The sequence below is a fragment of the Desmodus rotundus genome, chromosome 6, assembly GCF_022682495.2.
Source record: "Desmodus rotundus isolate HL8 chromosome 6, HLdesRot8A.1, whole genome shotgun sequence".
NCBI lineage: Eukaryota > Metazoa > Chordata > Mammalia > Chiroptera > Phyllostomidae > Desmodus > Desmodus rotundus.
This window is the reverse complement of record NC_071392.1, coordinates 72,873,309-72,885,733: the sequence shown is the minus strand read 5'-3', so window position 1 is coordinate 72,885,733 and position 12,425 is coordinate 72,873,309. Positions and strand designations below refer to the sequence as shown.

General features: G+C 35.2%; 1 pseudogene; it reads left to right on the top strand.

Moving 5' to 3' along the window:
* Positions 1–4,002: 4,002 nt before the first annotated feature.
* LOC112299824 (SUMO-conjugating enzyme UBC9 pseudogene) lies at positions 4,003–4,677 on the top strand (annotated as a pseudogene).
* Positions 4,678–12,425: the final 7,748 nt, after the last annotated feature.

The following is a 12,425-nucleotide window of genomic DNA, read 5'->3' as shown; positions in this document are numbered from 1 at the left end:
TAATGTTCACTTAACTACACAAATGCTTTCAAAAAGCATCTTTCCATCTGGGTTCCCTATGTTTTAACTCTTCATATATTATGTAACATCTCCAATGAAATTGTTTAGAAGGTATCAAATAGTGAGCTGTGAAATAACACAAATGAGATAACGAACTCCGAGCCATTCAATGAAAAAAGAAAACCAGTCCTCAAATCTGTGCTATGACTTCAAGCTGAATATTCTTTCATTATATTAGCATTGGGCTTCTAGCTCTAGGAAGTTAAAATCAAATTGTGTATTTTCACCTTTTTTTATTTTTATTATTTTACTGGCTAATCAAGAAATATGGAATTTTGGTTGACATTCCAATATGATTTGATTCATTTTACTAGGAAATTATAATTTTATATATTTGTTTTCTCTCTTTGCTGACATGGACTATGCAGGCATTTTTCCCAATCTCAGTGAATTAATTCTCCATTAGAAAGAGGAGAAAAGAGGTAGAAAAGTAATTTGTACTATATAGATTGGTTCTGATGTCCAAGGGACTGTGAAAGAGAAAAGAAAAAGTGTATATACAATTTCCACTCCTAATTGAGCAGAACTCATAAGCCCACTGTGCCCATAAACCATATGAGTATGTTCTTAATAAAATCTTTTTGTTCTATTCACTCTATACGTATACTTTATAACTAAAGGAATTTTCATACTTTAGTTTAGACCCTATTTCAAACTTTGAGCTTTATACAAGTCTAGAATACTAAATGGAAATAGCAAAAACAGTTAAGATCTGGAAATCTTTCCAATTTAATCATAGAATAAAAATGGTAGGTGAAATTTCATGAAGTATCATAAATATTAAACCTGAAGCAAACTAACAAACTCTGTACCCTCTATATAAATATCACATTTCTTTTAAAAAACAAAACTGTTTTAATTTAAATTGAGCTCACCCCTAATTATTTTTACAAAACAAAATGATCTACCAGAGAAAATAATGAGAATATGCCAAAATTTTATTTAAAATCAAATGATGTCTACAGTAAATTTATGGAACTCAATTTAATTTTCAAATGCACTTAGTAACTTACAGATTTGTAGATATGTTTATGATAAACAAGATCCTTAAGAAAAACACAATGCAAGGCTGTAACCCTATGTCCTTGCCAGGGTCCCCTGGGACAGAATAATCTCCTTTTCTTTCTACTCTTATCTATCCTTGAAATTTACTTTCACTCCTTATACTGTGAAGTAGCTATTAGCTGGTCGGAACCTACAGCACTTTCTGCTCAGACATTTGCAATCAGTAGTGTCTTATAGTCTCATTTGTGACATATCTAGAGAGCTATAGGATGCTTCACAAACTCTAAGTTTTGCCCTCTCAACTGCAACACAAACTTGTTTTTTTGCCTTTTAAATTCTCAAGATGTCATTTATTTGAGCATGTATGTTTTTTTAAAACACAAACTTCTTGAGATCACTACTTGTAACTCTCCAGAACTCATCAAAATGCCTCTCAAAAAGGTGATACAGCTTGTTTCAAAAAAGCAAACTCATTACTGTATCAGTAATACTGTATCAGAGTATAGTACTTCCATATTTCCACATACTGCAAAATAACATTTTCTCTGCCTGATTTGTTTCACTTTTTTAAAAAAGCTGCTAGCTTAGAAATCAAGTTCTTAGTTATTTGAAATACGATTCTAATTTTTTTCAAAAATACTTGAGAATTGGTTTCACCTTAGTTTATGCAATTTTTTAAAGAACTTTTTCATTTTATATGCTGATAATTTCCCCTAACAAGCACATTTTTATATGAAAAGAAAAAAATCATAAAATTTAAATACGAAAGAATTCTGGCCTTTCCAAGATCTATCTTCAAATGTACTTATTATCGATGTTGTCTCCTTGCTGTCATAGGAACGTCTCCTTTACCAGAACCCCAGTGGCCACATTAAGAAGTAATTAACTAATGTATCACTTTTTACATAAATGAAACAATTCATATAAAACCTCTCAAACAGTGCCTAGTACATAGTAAAAACTAACACATGATAACAATTATGAAATTCTACCCATAGGTTGACTGCCTAATTTCTTTTCCAAAATGCTAACCTTTAGAACAGTATCCAGAATAATCAAATACAATTTCTTTTAAAATATTAGTATAAAAATAAATTAATGAGAATACTCCACTTATTTTTTTCAATTCTCCACTCCTGGCATATTTAATCTGAATAATTCCTTAAAGGAAGAATTTTTGTTTCATTTGGGAATGTAAGAAACAACAAGATCCATTTCTAAAACCCTATTTCATTTTTGTGATCATTTCATTCTCTTTGTGTAGTAGTTAGCATTGGGCATGTTTCCGTTTAACTCTGTGAGTTCAGTAAGTGGATGAGAGTCATCGTCTCTAAACAGTACAAAGGAGGCTAACGCTATACTAGTCAGTGATTCACTGATTTTTCCCCTGGATGTGAAAGATCAATTAATTTCAACGACAACATTGTATTATACATTGTGTTTTAACTGAGCAATGCCGGAAGAATTCCGTCCATCAGGCTGTGTTCTTCTTTCTTGAGTATCCATAGACCGTAAAGGGCGACATCACAGAGATACCATACACCTAATGTTCTTTCTAAAGGTATTTGGAAAGATACCTTTTGTTCAGGAAGAATAAAGATATCTCTTATCTAAAGCTTCATTTTCTACAATTTCTCCTTTTATTAGCAATGTGTAATTTTAAGAAACAATCTTTGTTTCGACTGACATTATTCATTGTGGAGCTGAGGTGACAAGGAACTAAGCCTGTCAGAGTCTTCAGATACTTGAGAGAAGCTGAAGTCCTCACTTACAGCGTTAGGTTCTCTACACACAGGCAAGAAGTAAAATTCTAAAAAATATAGCATTCAGATAATTTTGTTCAGCATTAATTGGTCAAGTTGCTATTTTAGTTGTGAATGTGACTGGGGCTCTTGAAGTCCTTTAGCTATTTTGTTTTAAATTTACCAGTGGTATTGATTTTAAAAAAAATAGTTCTCAAGGAATCAGGAAAAATGAATTCAGGGCTTGAGTCCTGTTTCCTCCTTTTAAAGGAATTTGGACTTTAACTTTAGAATGTACAAGAATGCCAAGATAGTCTTTGATGACATGATAAGAAAAATCCAGAAAAATAGAATTCATATTTCTAATTGGCTAACAAGAAAACACCTTCCCCCATTCATTCGAGAGTATATATCAAACTAATGATTTTCTTGCTAAAAGTTTTACAGCTAAATGACACATCCCAATGATTTAGTCATAACATGAGTTAGAGAATTTTATTAGTGACACGTTTAATGGATTACTAAGCCACTTATGTTTATATAGATTTTCCACATTGTAAAATATAAGTTGGCATATATGTTCTGAGAGCAGAGCATGCAGGGCAACAAACTGACTCAAAACATTAGAAGGTCACCTGCTAGGAGAGGCGGGATGTAGGCAGGGTGTGACCACGTGACTGGCAGGCATAGTTGGGCACTGAGAAGAAAAACTCAGCTACAACAGTTAACAAAATGGTGGGGGCCGACTGTGAACTGGTGAAAGACAAAGGAAGTCTTAGAAGCCCAAGATAAAGCAGAATTCATACAATCTACCAGCTTTCCTGTAGAAACTACGAGGTGCTCACAGAAAGCAAAGTGGTGAGAGCTCTGACTTCTTGTCAGAAAGCATGCAAGCCAGAAGACTTTAGAGTAAGTGCTTAAAGTTCTGGAAGGAATTCAAATGTTGCTAAACCAGAGATCTTTACCCACCCACTGAAATTATGATATTAAAATAAACTTTTAAGATAGACTTTCCAAAATAAAAGTTGAGATAATTAATTTCTAGTAGGTTTGCCCTATAAAACTTTAAAAAAGGCCTTTTTAAAAAATGTTTATTAATGTTAGAGAGAGAGAGAAAGAAGTGAGAAACATTGACCCATTGCCTCCCAAATGTGCCTCCCACCTGGGGGCTGGGGATTGAAACTGCAACCCATTTATGTGCCCTGACCAGGAGGAAGCTGTGACCTTTGGGGGGCTGCGGGAAGTGGGCTCCGGAGGTAAGTCAGGAGACAAAGGAAGCTCCCTACTGTCTTACTTGCTGGCCAAGTATGCCCTAGGCCTTTGAATGTGCTGAGGATTGCCCTCAGCAGACTTGTCCAGGGGAGGAAAGCTTGGAGAAAAGATAGCCCTTTCGGTTTTGTGGCTGTCCCAAGAAAAAACCCTGAGGGCAGGATGAACCTCATGAAGTGGGAGGAACCATTCTGGGGAAAGAATAGAGCCTGGAGGAAGGAGGCTTGTTTAAACTACAGGTGCTCTTCAAAGATGACTATCCATCCTCACCTCGAAGCACAACTTGAACCACTGTTATTTCTCCTGACCCTTCAGGCACCGTGTGCCTGTCTGCCTTCAAGGAAGGCAAGGACTGGAGGCCAGCCATCACATTAAGCAGATCTCATTAGGAATCCAGGAACATCTAAATGAACCAAATATCCAAGATCTAACTCAGGCAGAGGCCTACACAATTAACCTGCAAAACAGAGTGGAATATTAGAAAAGGGTTCTAGCACAAGCCAAGAAGTTTGCACCCTCACAAGCAGGGACCTGTGTCAACATGGAAACGAAGGGATTGGTTTGTGCACAATGTTTGCAGATCCAGCATTGCTCTATGTGATTACTGGTCACACACGGGAGGCCACTGTCTATTTCTGCCCTGGGTGCATGGTTCTGCACTTGTTGAATTGCCCAGTTTTTCATACAGGGTCCCTTCCTTCAGTATTTTGTATCTTTGATTGTTATGTAATATAATACTTGCTTTAATTTAATATTGATGTCAGTATTTCAACTGCTAAAACATCATAAACTTTTATACTTCTACGAGGCCCTGTGGAGCTAGTTCCCTTTGATTGCAGGTTCAGCCTTGCTCTTGCTGCCCACTGTCAGAGCTACACACAGCTTCCAGCTGGCTGTATGAGAAAGAAATCTTCCCCAGGGTAACCTCCCCTCCCTGGTCTTTCCTCCCTGGGGATAACATGTAGACCTCAGTTATATTTCAGCTCCAGGCCCAGAAAAGCAGCAAAACCAGGTGTCAGAGCCAAGTGCAATGACTATAGACCACCTGCCCTGTCAATGGCCAACCACTGGTGACTAGAACCCCAAAAAGGCACACCTGAGAACTGGTGTTCTACTGAACTGAGGAATGTTCTACTGAAAGCCTCCCTTGAGACCTGCCCTAAGATTCCCACCTTCAAGAAAGCCTCACAACAAAGAACCCAGTGCACTTGTGCTCTTCCCCTGGGGAGTAGCATGTCCCAGGCTGATCCTCTGACCGTGTCCCTAAGGCCCCTTTTCTCTGACCTCCTAGTGAGCTAAGGCAGCCCAGCACAGGCTCTCCTGTTGTTCTTCTATGCTAAGCCTTTCTTGCCATTCTCTGTAGGCCCATTCTCTCCCTTGAGGTCATACTAATAAATGTCTTACTCGTCCACTTTTGTCTCACTGATCTGTAATTCGTTACTGCCTCAGTGAGAAGAGCTAAGCTCCATTAACATTTATATGATGTTTTGTCTGTGTTGCTGTTTAGAGTAAATACATGTTTATGTATTTAGAAAAAAAAGAAAAGAAACTGCAAACTTTTAGTGCATGTGATGACATTCCAACCAACTGAGCCATACTGGCCAGGGCAAAAAAGACTTTTAGGGCATAAAAAATATATACTATATTGTAGGGTAAATGGAGGCAGTCTGGCTCTCTCACCCAGGTGTCTGGGTAATAAGGGAAGCAGCTTCCTATAACCTTGAATGGGCCTGATAAGTAGGGTTCTCATAGCCTCGAGACTGGGTCCGATAAATGGCTCTTGTAATGAAGAAGGCTCACAGGTGCAGAATCACACTATGTTATACAATATCTTGGCTGTCTGCCGGCTTCATTTGTCTCTAGTGCTTAAGGGGGTAGGGGCTTCCCACTGGACACAGGCAGCTTGCACCATGCATGGCTCACCTGCACTTGAATAAAGGCATGTCAACATCTCCACGGCTCTGCACATTTTCCTCCATCTGCCCGACTCTAGAGTGGACCTGCCAGGCCTTGACAGGCTGCAACACATATATAAAACCTTGAATCTACACAGACATACACATAGATGAAAAACAATAAAAATTTTAAAAATGAAGGTAAGATAACATTTTCTTATTTACTTGCTCTAAAATTAACTATCTAAAACTAAATAGCAGCAATGTATTATGGTTTATTGCATAGATTAATTAAAATGTACAGCAACAATAGCATACAGGATGGGAGAAGGAATTGAGGATATCCAGTTCTGAGAAACACACTGCATGTGAATCAAATCAGGACAATAGTAATTGAATGCACACCTGATTAATTAAAGATGTTTACCTGTAATCTTAGAACAAAGATTTAAAAATCTAAAAGGTATCAATAATAAATCAAAATAGAAGATAAAATTTAATTTTAAAAATAGTAAATTAACCCAAGAGAATGTAGAATAGAAAAAAGAAATAGAACATACAGAAAGTAGCTAGCAAGATGCTTGATTTTAATTTAATTGTTACCATAATCACTTTAAATAAAAAGTCTGTGTACCAATTATATGACAGAATTAGTCATATACATATATATGTCATACACACATCCGTACACACAAGATCCTAGTATGTGATGCCTACAAGAAACAAATGTAAGGACACAGAGAGATTATCGGTAAAATACACAGGGTCAAGAAAAATATATCAAAAGAAAACTGGAGTAGCTATTTTAATTTCAGACAAAGCAGCCTTCAGATCATGGAAGATTATCAGAGAATGAGGAACATTACATAATGTTAAAGAGATTGATTATTTAACAAGATATAATAGTAAAACATGTATGTATCTTACAAGAGAATATTCACAGACATAAGACAAAAGTGGTTTTGCACAAATATGCAAATCTACAATTGTATTTGGAGACCTTAATACTCATGTTTCAGTAATTGATAGAACAAGTAAGCATGAAATCAGTAAGTATACGATGACTTGAACAGCATTATCATTCAATTTGATATAATTGGCATTTATAGAAAATTCTACAAACAGGAGAATACATATTTTCTTAAGTTCAGGTTAAGGAAACATTCACCAAAATATTTTGAGCCACAAAATAAATTTTAAAAAGTTTAAGAGTAGAAATCATATAAAATATGTTCTTATGTCAGAATGGAATTAAATATCAATAAAAGGAAAAAATATCTGGAAAATTACCATATAATGGGAAATTAAATCATATACTTGTAAATAACAAATGGGTCAACGAGAGGCCCGGGACAGGTAGCTCAGTTGATTAGAGCTTCCTCCTGATATGCCAAGGTTGTGGGTTTGAGCCCCAGTCAGGGCACATACAAGAATCAAACAATGAATGCATAAACAACAGAAATAATAAAAACAACAAATCAAAGTCTCTCTCCTCTCTCCTGCTCTCTCTTTCTAAAATCAATAAATAAATTTGAAATACACATGGGTCAAAGAGGAATTCTTGGGAGAAATTAAAATATTTTTGAACTGAATGAAGATCAAGCAATGATATAATTAAGCAAGTGCTTATAGGTAAATTTATAACTTTAAATTCTTATAAGAGCACAAAGGTCTCAAATCAAGAATTGAAGCTTCAGCTTAAGCAGCTAGAATATTAAGAGTAAATATAATCCAGTGAAATCAAAATTAAGGAAATACCAAACAGGAGAAATCAACAAGTTTAAAAACAGGAAAATAATACTGAAAACCAATGAACCCCAAACCTGGCTTCTTAAAAAAGATCACGGACATTGATAAACTTCTAAACAGATGACCCAGTAAAGAAGAGAATTAGACAAAAGGGGCTAGTAGCAATATTGAAAGAGGACATCATTTCAGACCCCACACACATGGCAAGGAAAATAAGAGAATGCAGTAAAGTATTCTTTTTTTTTAAATATATTTATTGATTATGCTATTACAGTTGTCCCACAGTAAAGTATTCTTTTGTCAAATACTTTGTCAAGTGAGATGAAATGGACCAGTCCTTTGAGAAAAAAATACCAAAACCAGTCAGGAAGAAATACCTGGATAATTTTATACCTATTCAGAAATTGAATTTGTTAGGTCGGAGTCGCTCAAGAAACTGGACGGGTGCAGCGAGCTAAGGAGAGCAGGGTTTATTAGCAGGAATTAGAGGGAGAGTGGAGCCAACCAAGGCAGCTAAGGACTCAATGGATTGTTCTTAAGTCAGGGTTTTTAAGTGCAAAACCCTGCGGTTGGGGTATTAGAGTCTGATTGGCTAGAGCTGGTTGCTGGGTGACAGCTGCATCCTGTTATGCCGGATAAGCAGACCCCAGACCCTAATCTTCCCGGGTAGGGTCTGCAGGCAGCTTCCCATGGTGCCATTTTCTCCCCTGGTGATTTTCATTCCTCCTAGGCCTGCCTAGATCTAACAGAATTCATTGTTAAAAATTTCCTGAAAGTGAAATCTCTAGTCCTTACATGGTTTAACAAAGAATTTTACCAAAGATTTAAAGAAATAACAATCTGTATATCTTTTTCAGAAAATAGGGGGGATATTTCCAAACTTAATTTACAAAGCCAAAGAGATAAAGATTACAACAAAAATTACTCCTGAACTAATACAAAATAATATTGAATGCATAATGTAATTGAAAGAAATTTAATGCAAAAGAAAACAAAAAAAATAGAAAAGATTATAGTGAAAGGAAACTGTACACCAATATTCCTCATGGACATGGACAGAGAAATCCTAAACAAAATATTAGCACATTGAATTAAAAATTATTTCAGTCCTACTTTCATATGGTTGTACAGGTTATTTGGATGGAGATTCAGACAGTCCACAAATGTTTTAGCCTCTCATTTTGTGGTGGTAAGGATGATTAATTTGTCTTTGATGTGTGGCCTTTAGTAGTAAAGTTTCTAGGTATAAATAATTCCATGTTTTATATGTGGGATAGAGCACCTCACCTTTCCTTCCATTATATTAATTAATTAATGTTAGAATAAAGTACTGGTAATATTTTCTTTTACTTTTATTATATATATTTCCTTACCACTGGATAAATTTTTAAACATCACTTAAAAGCTATCATATGTAAAAGAATTCATGTAGAAAACTATCCCTGTAAAATATAAATAGCTGTGTTTGGGGAAAAAAGAGGTAGGTTCATTTTTGTCAAAGATAGGATAAAACAAAATGAAGCTGGATTGCTCACATAGTTTCTAATGCATTTACTCTGAATGTTCCAATTAGCACAGCCTTCAGATCTTGTTAGACAAAGGAGCCATCTGTATCTAACATAGTATTGTTTGTTGTTGGTAATTGGAAGAAACCCAAGTCAAAGTTGGGTTAAAGAGGTAGAGATGCATTAACTCTTTCATATAGGGAGTTCTGGGGGCTTTGAGGTGCTGATGGTTGAGAAGTTCAAATCATATCCTAAGAAATTGTTGTCTTTTCTTTCTTCAGATCTTTTTCTCTGCTCTTCAGTCTGATATCTTCCAATTGTTGGCAAAGGTGGTTGTTAAGATGCTGTGTTATAACTGGCCAGGTCTGAGTCATGTACCGTCTGGGTGGGTGAAAGCAACAGCTCCAATCAAACCATACTGAACGTGTTATATATTAGAAAGAAAGGTTTTGTTAGCAGATGAAGTGAAAAGTGGTTTCTGTTATAAAACAAACTCAAAGAAGATTTTATAGTTTTTGTGAAAAGATGGTACATTTTGAAGAAGAAACATTTTCTATTGATATGTTGTGGACATTTTCAATTTAATAAATTATGCTTCAGGATAAGCATTGCAAAGTTACCTTCAAAAGCAATCTGAAGTTAGAGCATTGCATGTTTGATTATATTTCTTTATACTTAATCAAATTGGTTGACTGCTTTTATTGCTGCTCTACTGGGTTATGTTGGCAGAGCCTTTAAAGTTGAGTTTGGGGACAGATGAGTGACTATGCATCGTCTCTACTGCCAGTGACCACTCTTGTGCAGAAGTCAGAGAAAATTCTTTATTATTTCTGAGAGAAGGGGAGAGCTCAGTTTTACCCATCACTCTGATCCTTTTGAGAAATTAGATAAAGGTAATTATTTTATCAAACATTTCCCAACCAGTTTATTCATACTGGTGAATTATTTTAAGAGCCAAAACCAATTATCCTACTGTTTGTTTTCTATTTTAGCAGATTATTTTAATGAAGGATATTGAAGTATAACCACATGCTATAAAATGTTTTTAGGTGATGATTTTTTAAAAAATGTTCATAGCAGCATCATGTAATAGCTTCAGATCAGGAATAGCCCTCAGGTCCATTATCAGAAGAATAGATAAATAAATTGTGGTACATTTAAATAATGGAATACTACATAGTTATAAAAAAGAACAAACTACACAAAATGCATTGGACACTTAAGTACTTAATTTTATGAGTTTTGACAAGTTCATATATTTGTATTATCTATGAACACAATTACAATAGAAACAATTGAGTTTCTGAAAATTTTGAATTTGAAATGTTTAATTGGAATATTTAGTTGGCAGGAATATTTACTTGGTATCTCTCAGAATCCCCAATAAATTAACACAACAGTAAAAGATAAATTTTAAAATGAGGAAATAATAGAAAGAGGTGGCACTCACAGATGAGGAGCCTGATGAGAGGTGGAGCAGGCAGAGAAGGTCATGGTTATGACTGTTGATGGTTTCAGGGAGAGGTGTCCCTTACTATAGAGGTACCTATGCTAAGGTACCTAATTGAAATTAAAATCCTTTTATTCTTTTTTTGACTCCTCTCATATTCTGTACTCTCTTCATTAGGAAATCATTATTAGTTCTGCCTTCAAAATATTTTTGCAATCTAAATCTGAGAGGGAGAGTGTCCAGTTTCTCAGCACTAAGTATGTTGTTAGCTATAGGGTTTTTGTAGATATTCTTTAGCGAGTTGAGCAAGCTCCTGTCTATTCTTAATCTGCTGAGAGTTTTTATCATGAGTGGGTGTTGGATTGTGTAATGTTTTTCTGCATCTTTGATGTTGTTTAATTTTCACATATTTGGGGATTTTCTAGCTCTCTTTTGTCATTGATTTCTAGTTTAATTCCAATGTCACATAAGAACATACTTTGTATAATTCTATTATTTTAAATTTGTTAAGGTTTACTTTATAGCTAAGAATATTCCGTATCTTGGAAAATATTACTTGTGAGCTTGAGAAAAATATGTCCTCTCCTATTGTTAGATGAGTATTCTATTGGTGTCAATTAGATTGCGTTGATTGATAGTGCTGTTCAAGGCATCTATGCCCTTACACATTTTCTGCCTACTCAGTCCATCAATTACTGACAGAAAGGCATTCACATCTCCCACCATAACAGCAGATTTGTCTGTTTCTCCTTGTCAGTTATGCCTTACATATTTTAACAATCATTCATATGTACATACACGTTTAAGATTTTTTTTTTGAGAGCTGACACCTTTATCGTTCTACTGGGTTTCCTTATTCCTTATAAATGTTCCTATTTATTTCTATGGAATTAGTATATTTATATGTATTTTTTGTCTTCCAAGATTTTCTCTTTGGTTTTACCTTTCTGCCGTTTGAATATTACATGCCTAGGTAGTATTAATTTACTTATTTATTTTTGGTGTTTGTACTTGGAATTCTCTGAGCTCCCAGGCTATGTTCATTATTTTTCATTTTGAAAAGTTTTCAGCTACTTTTTACATCATTATTTCTTTTGCTCTATTTTCTTTTCTTCTCCTTATGGTATTCCAGTTATCAGTATGTTACTCCTTTGATATCAACCCAGAGTTCTTGCCTTTTTTAAAATTTCTTTTCTCTTTGCATTTCAAATTGGGAAGTTTCTGTTGAGCTGTCATCAAGCATGTCTGGTTTATTGATGAATCCATCAAAGCCATTCTTCCTTTCTGTTAGTGTGTTTGATTTCTAGCATTTCCTTTTGATTCTTTCTCAGAGTTTCCATCTCTCTGTTTACATTGTTTATCTGTTTTTGCATGCTGTACACATTTTTTCCATTAGAGCACTTAATAATTTTTTGTCTCATAATTCTAACATCTGAGTCTGATTCTGATGCTTGCTTTGTCTCTTTAGACTGTGTTTTATCTTGTCTTTTCGTCTGCCTTGTAAATTTTTTGTTGAAAACCAGGTATGTTTTATTGGACTAGAACTAAGATAAATAGATCATTGGTGTGAGGAAGTATTTTAATCTGGCTAGGGCTTGAGCTTAATGCTTGCTTAATGCTTGTTTTAGGCTATGACTTCCACAATTGTTTCTCTACTGTATACCTTCACCCATACCCTTCCTCTCTTCCCCGGCTGCAGTTTTCCCAACCTTTTCCTTGAAGTTTTATTCCTAATTTACTATGTTTTTCA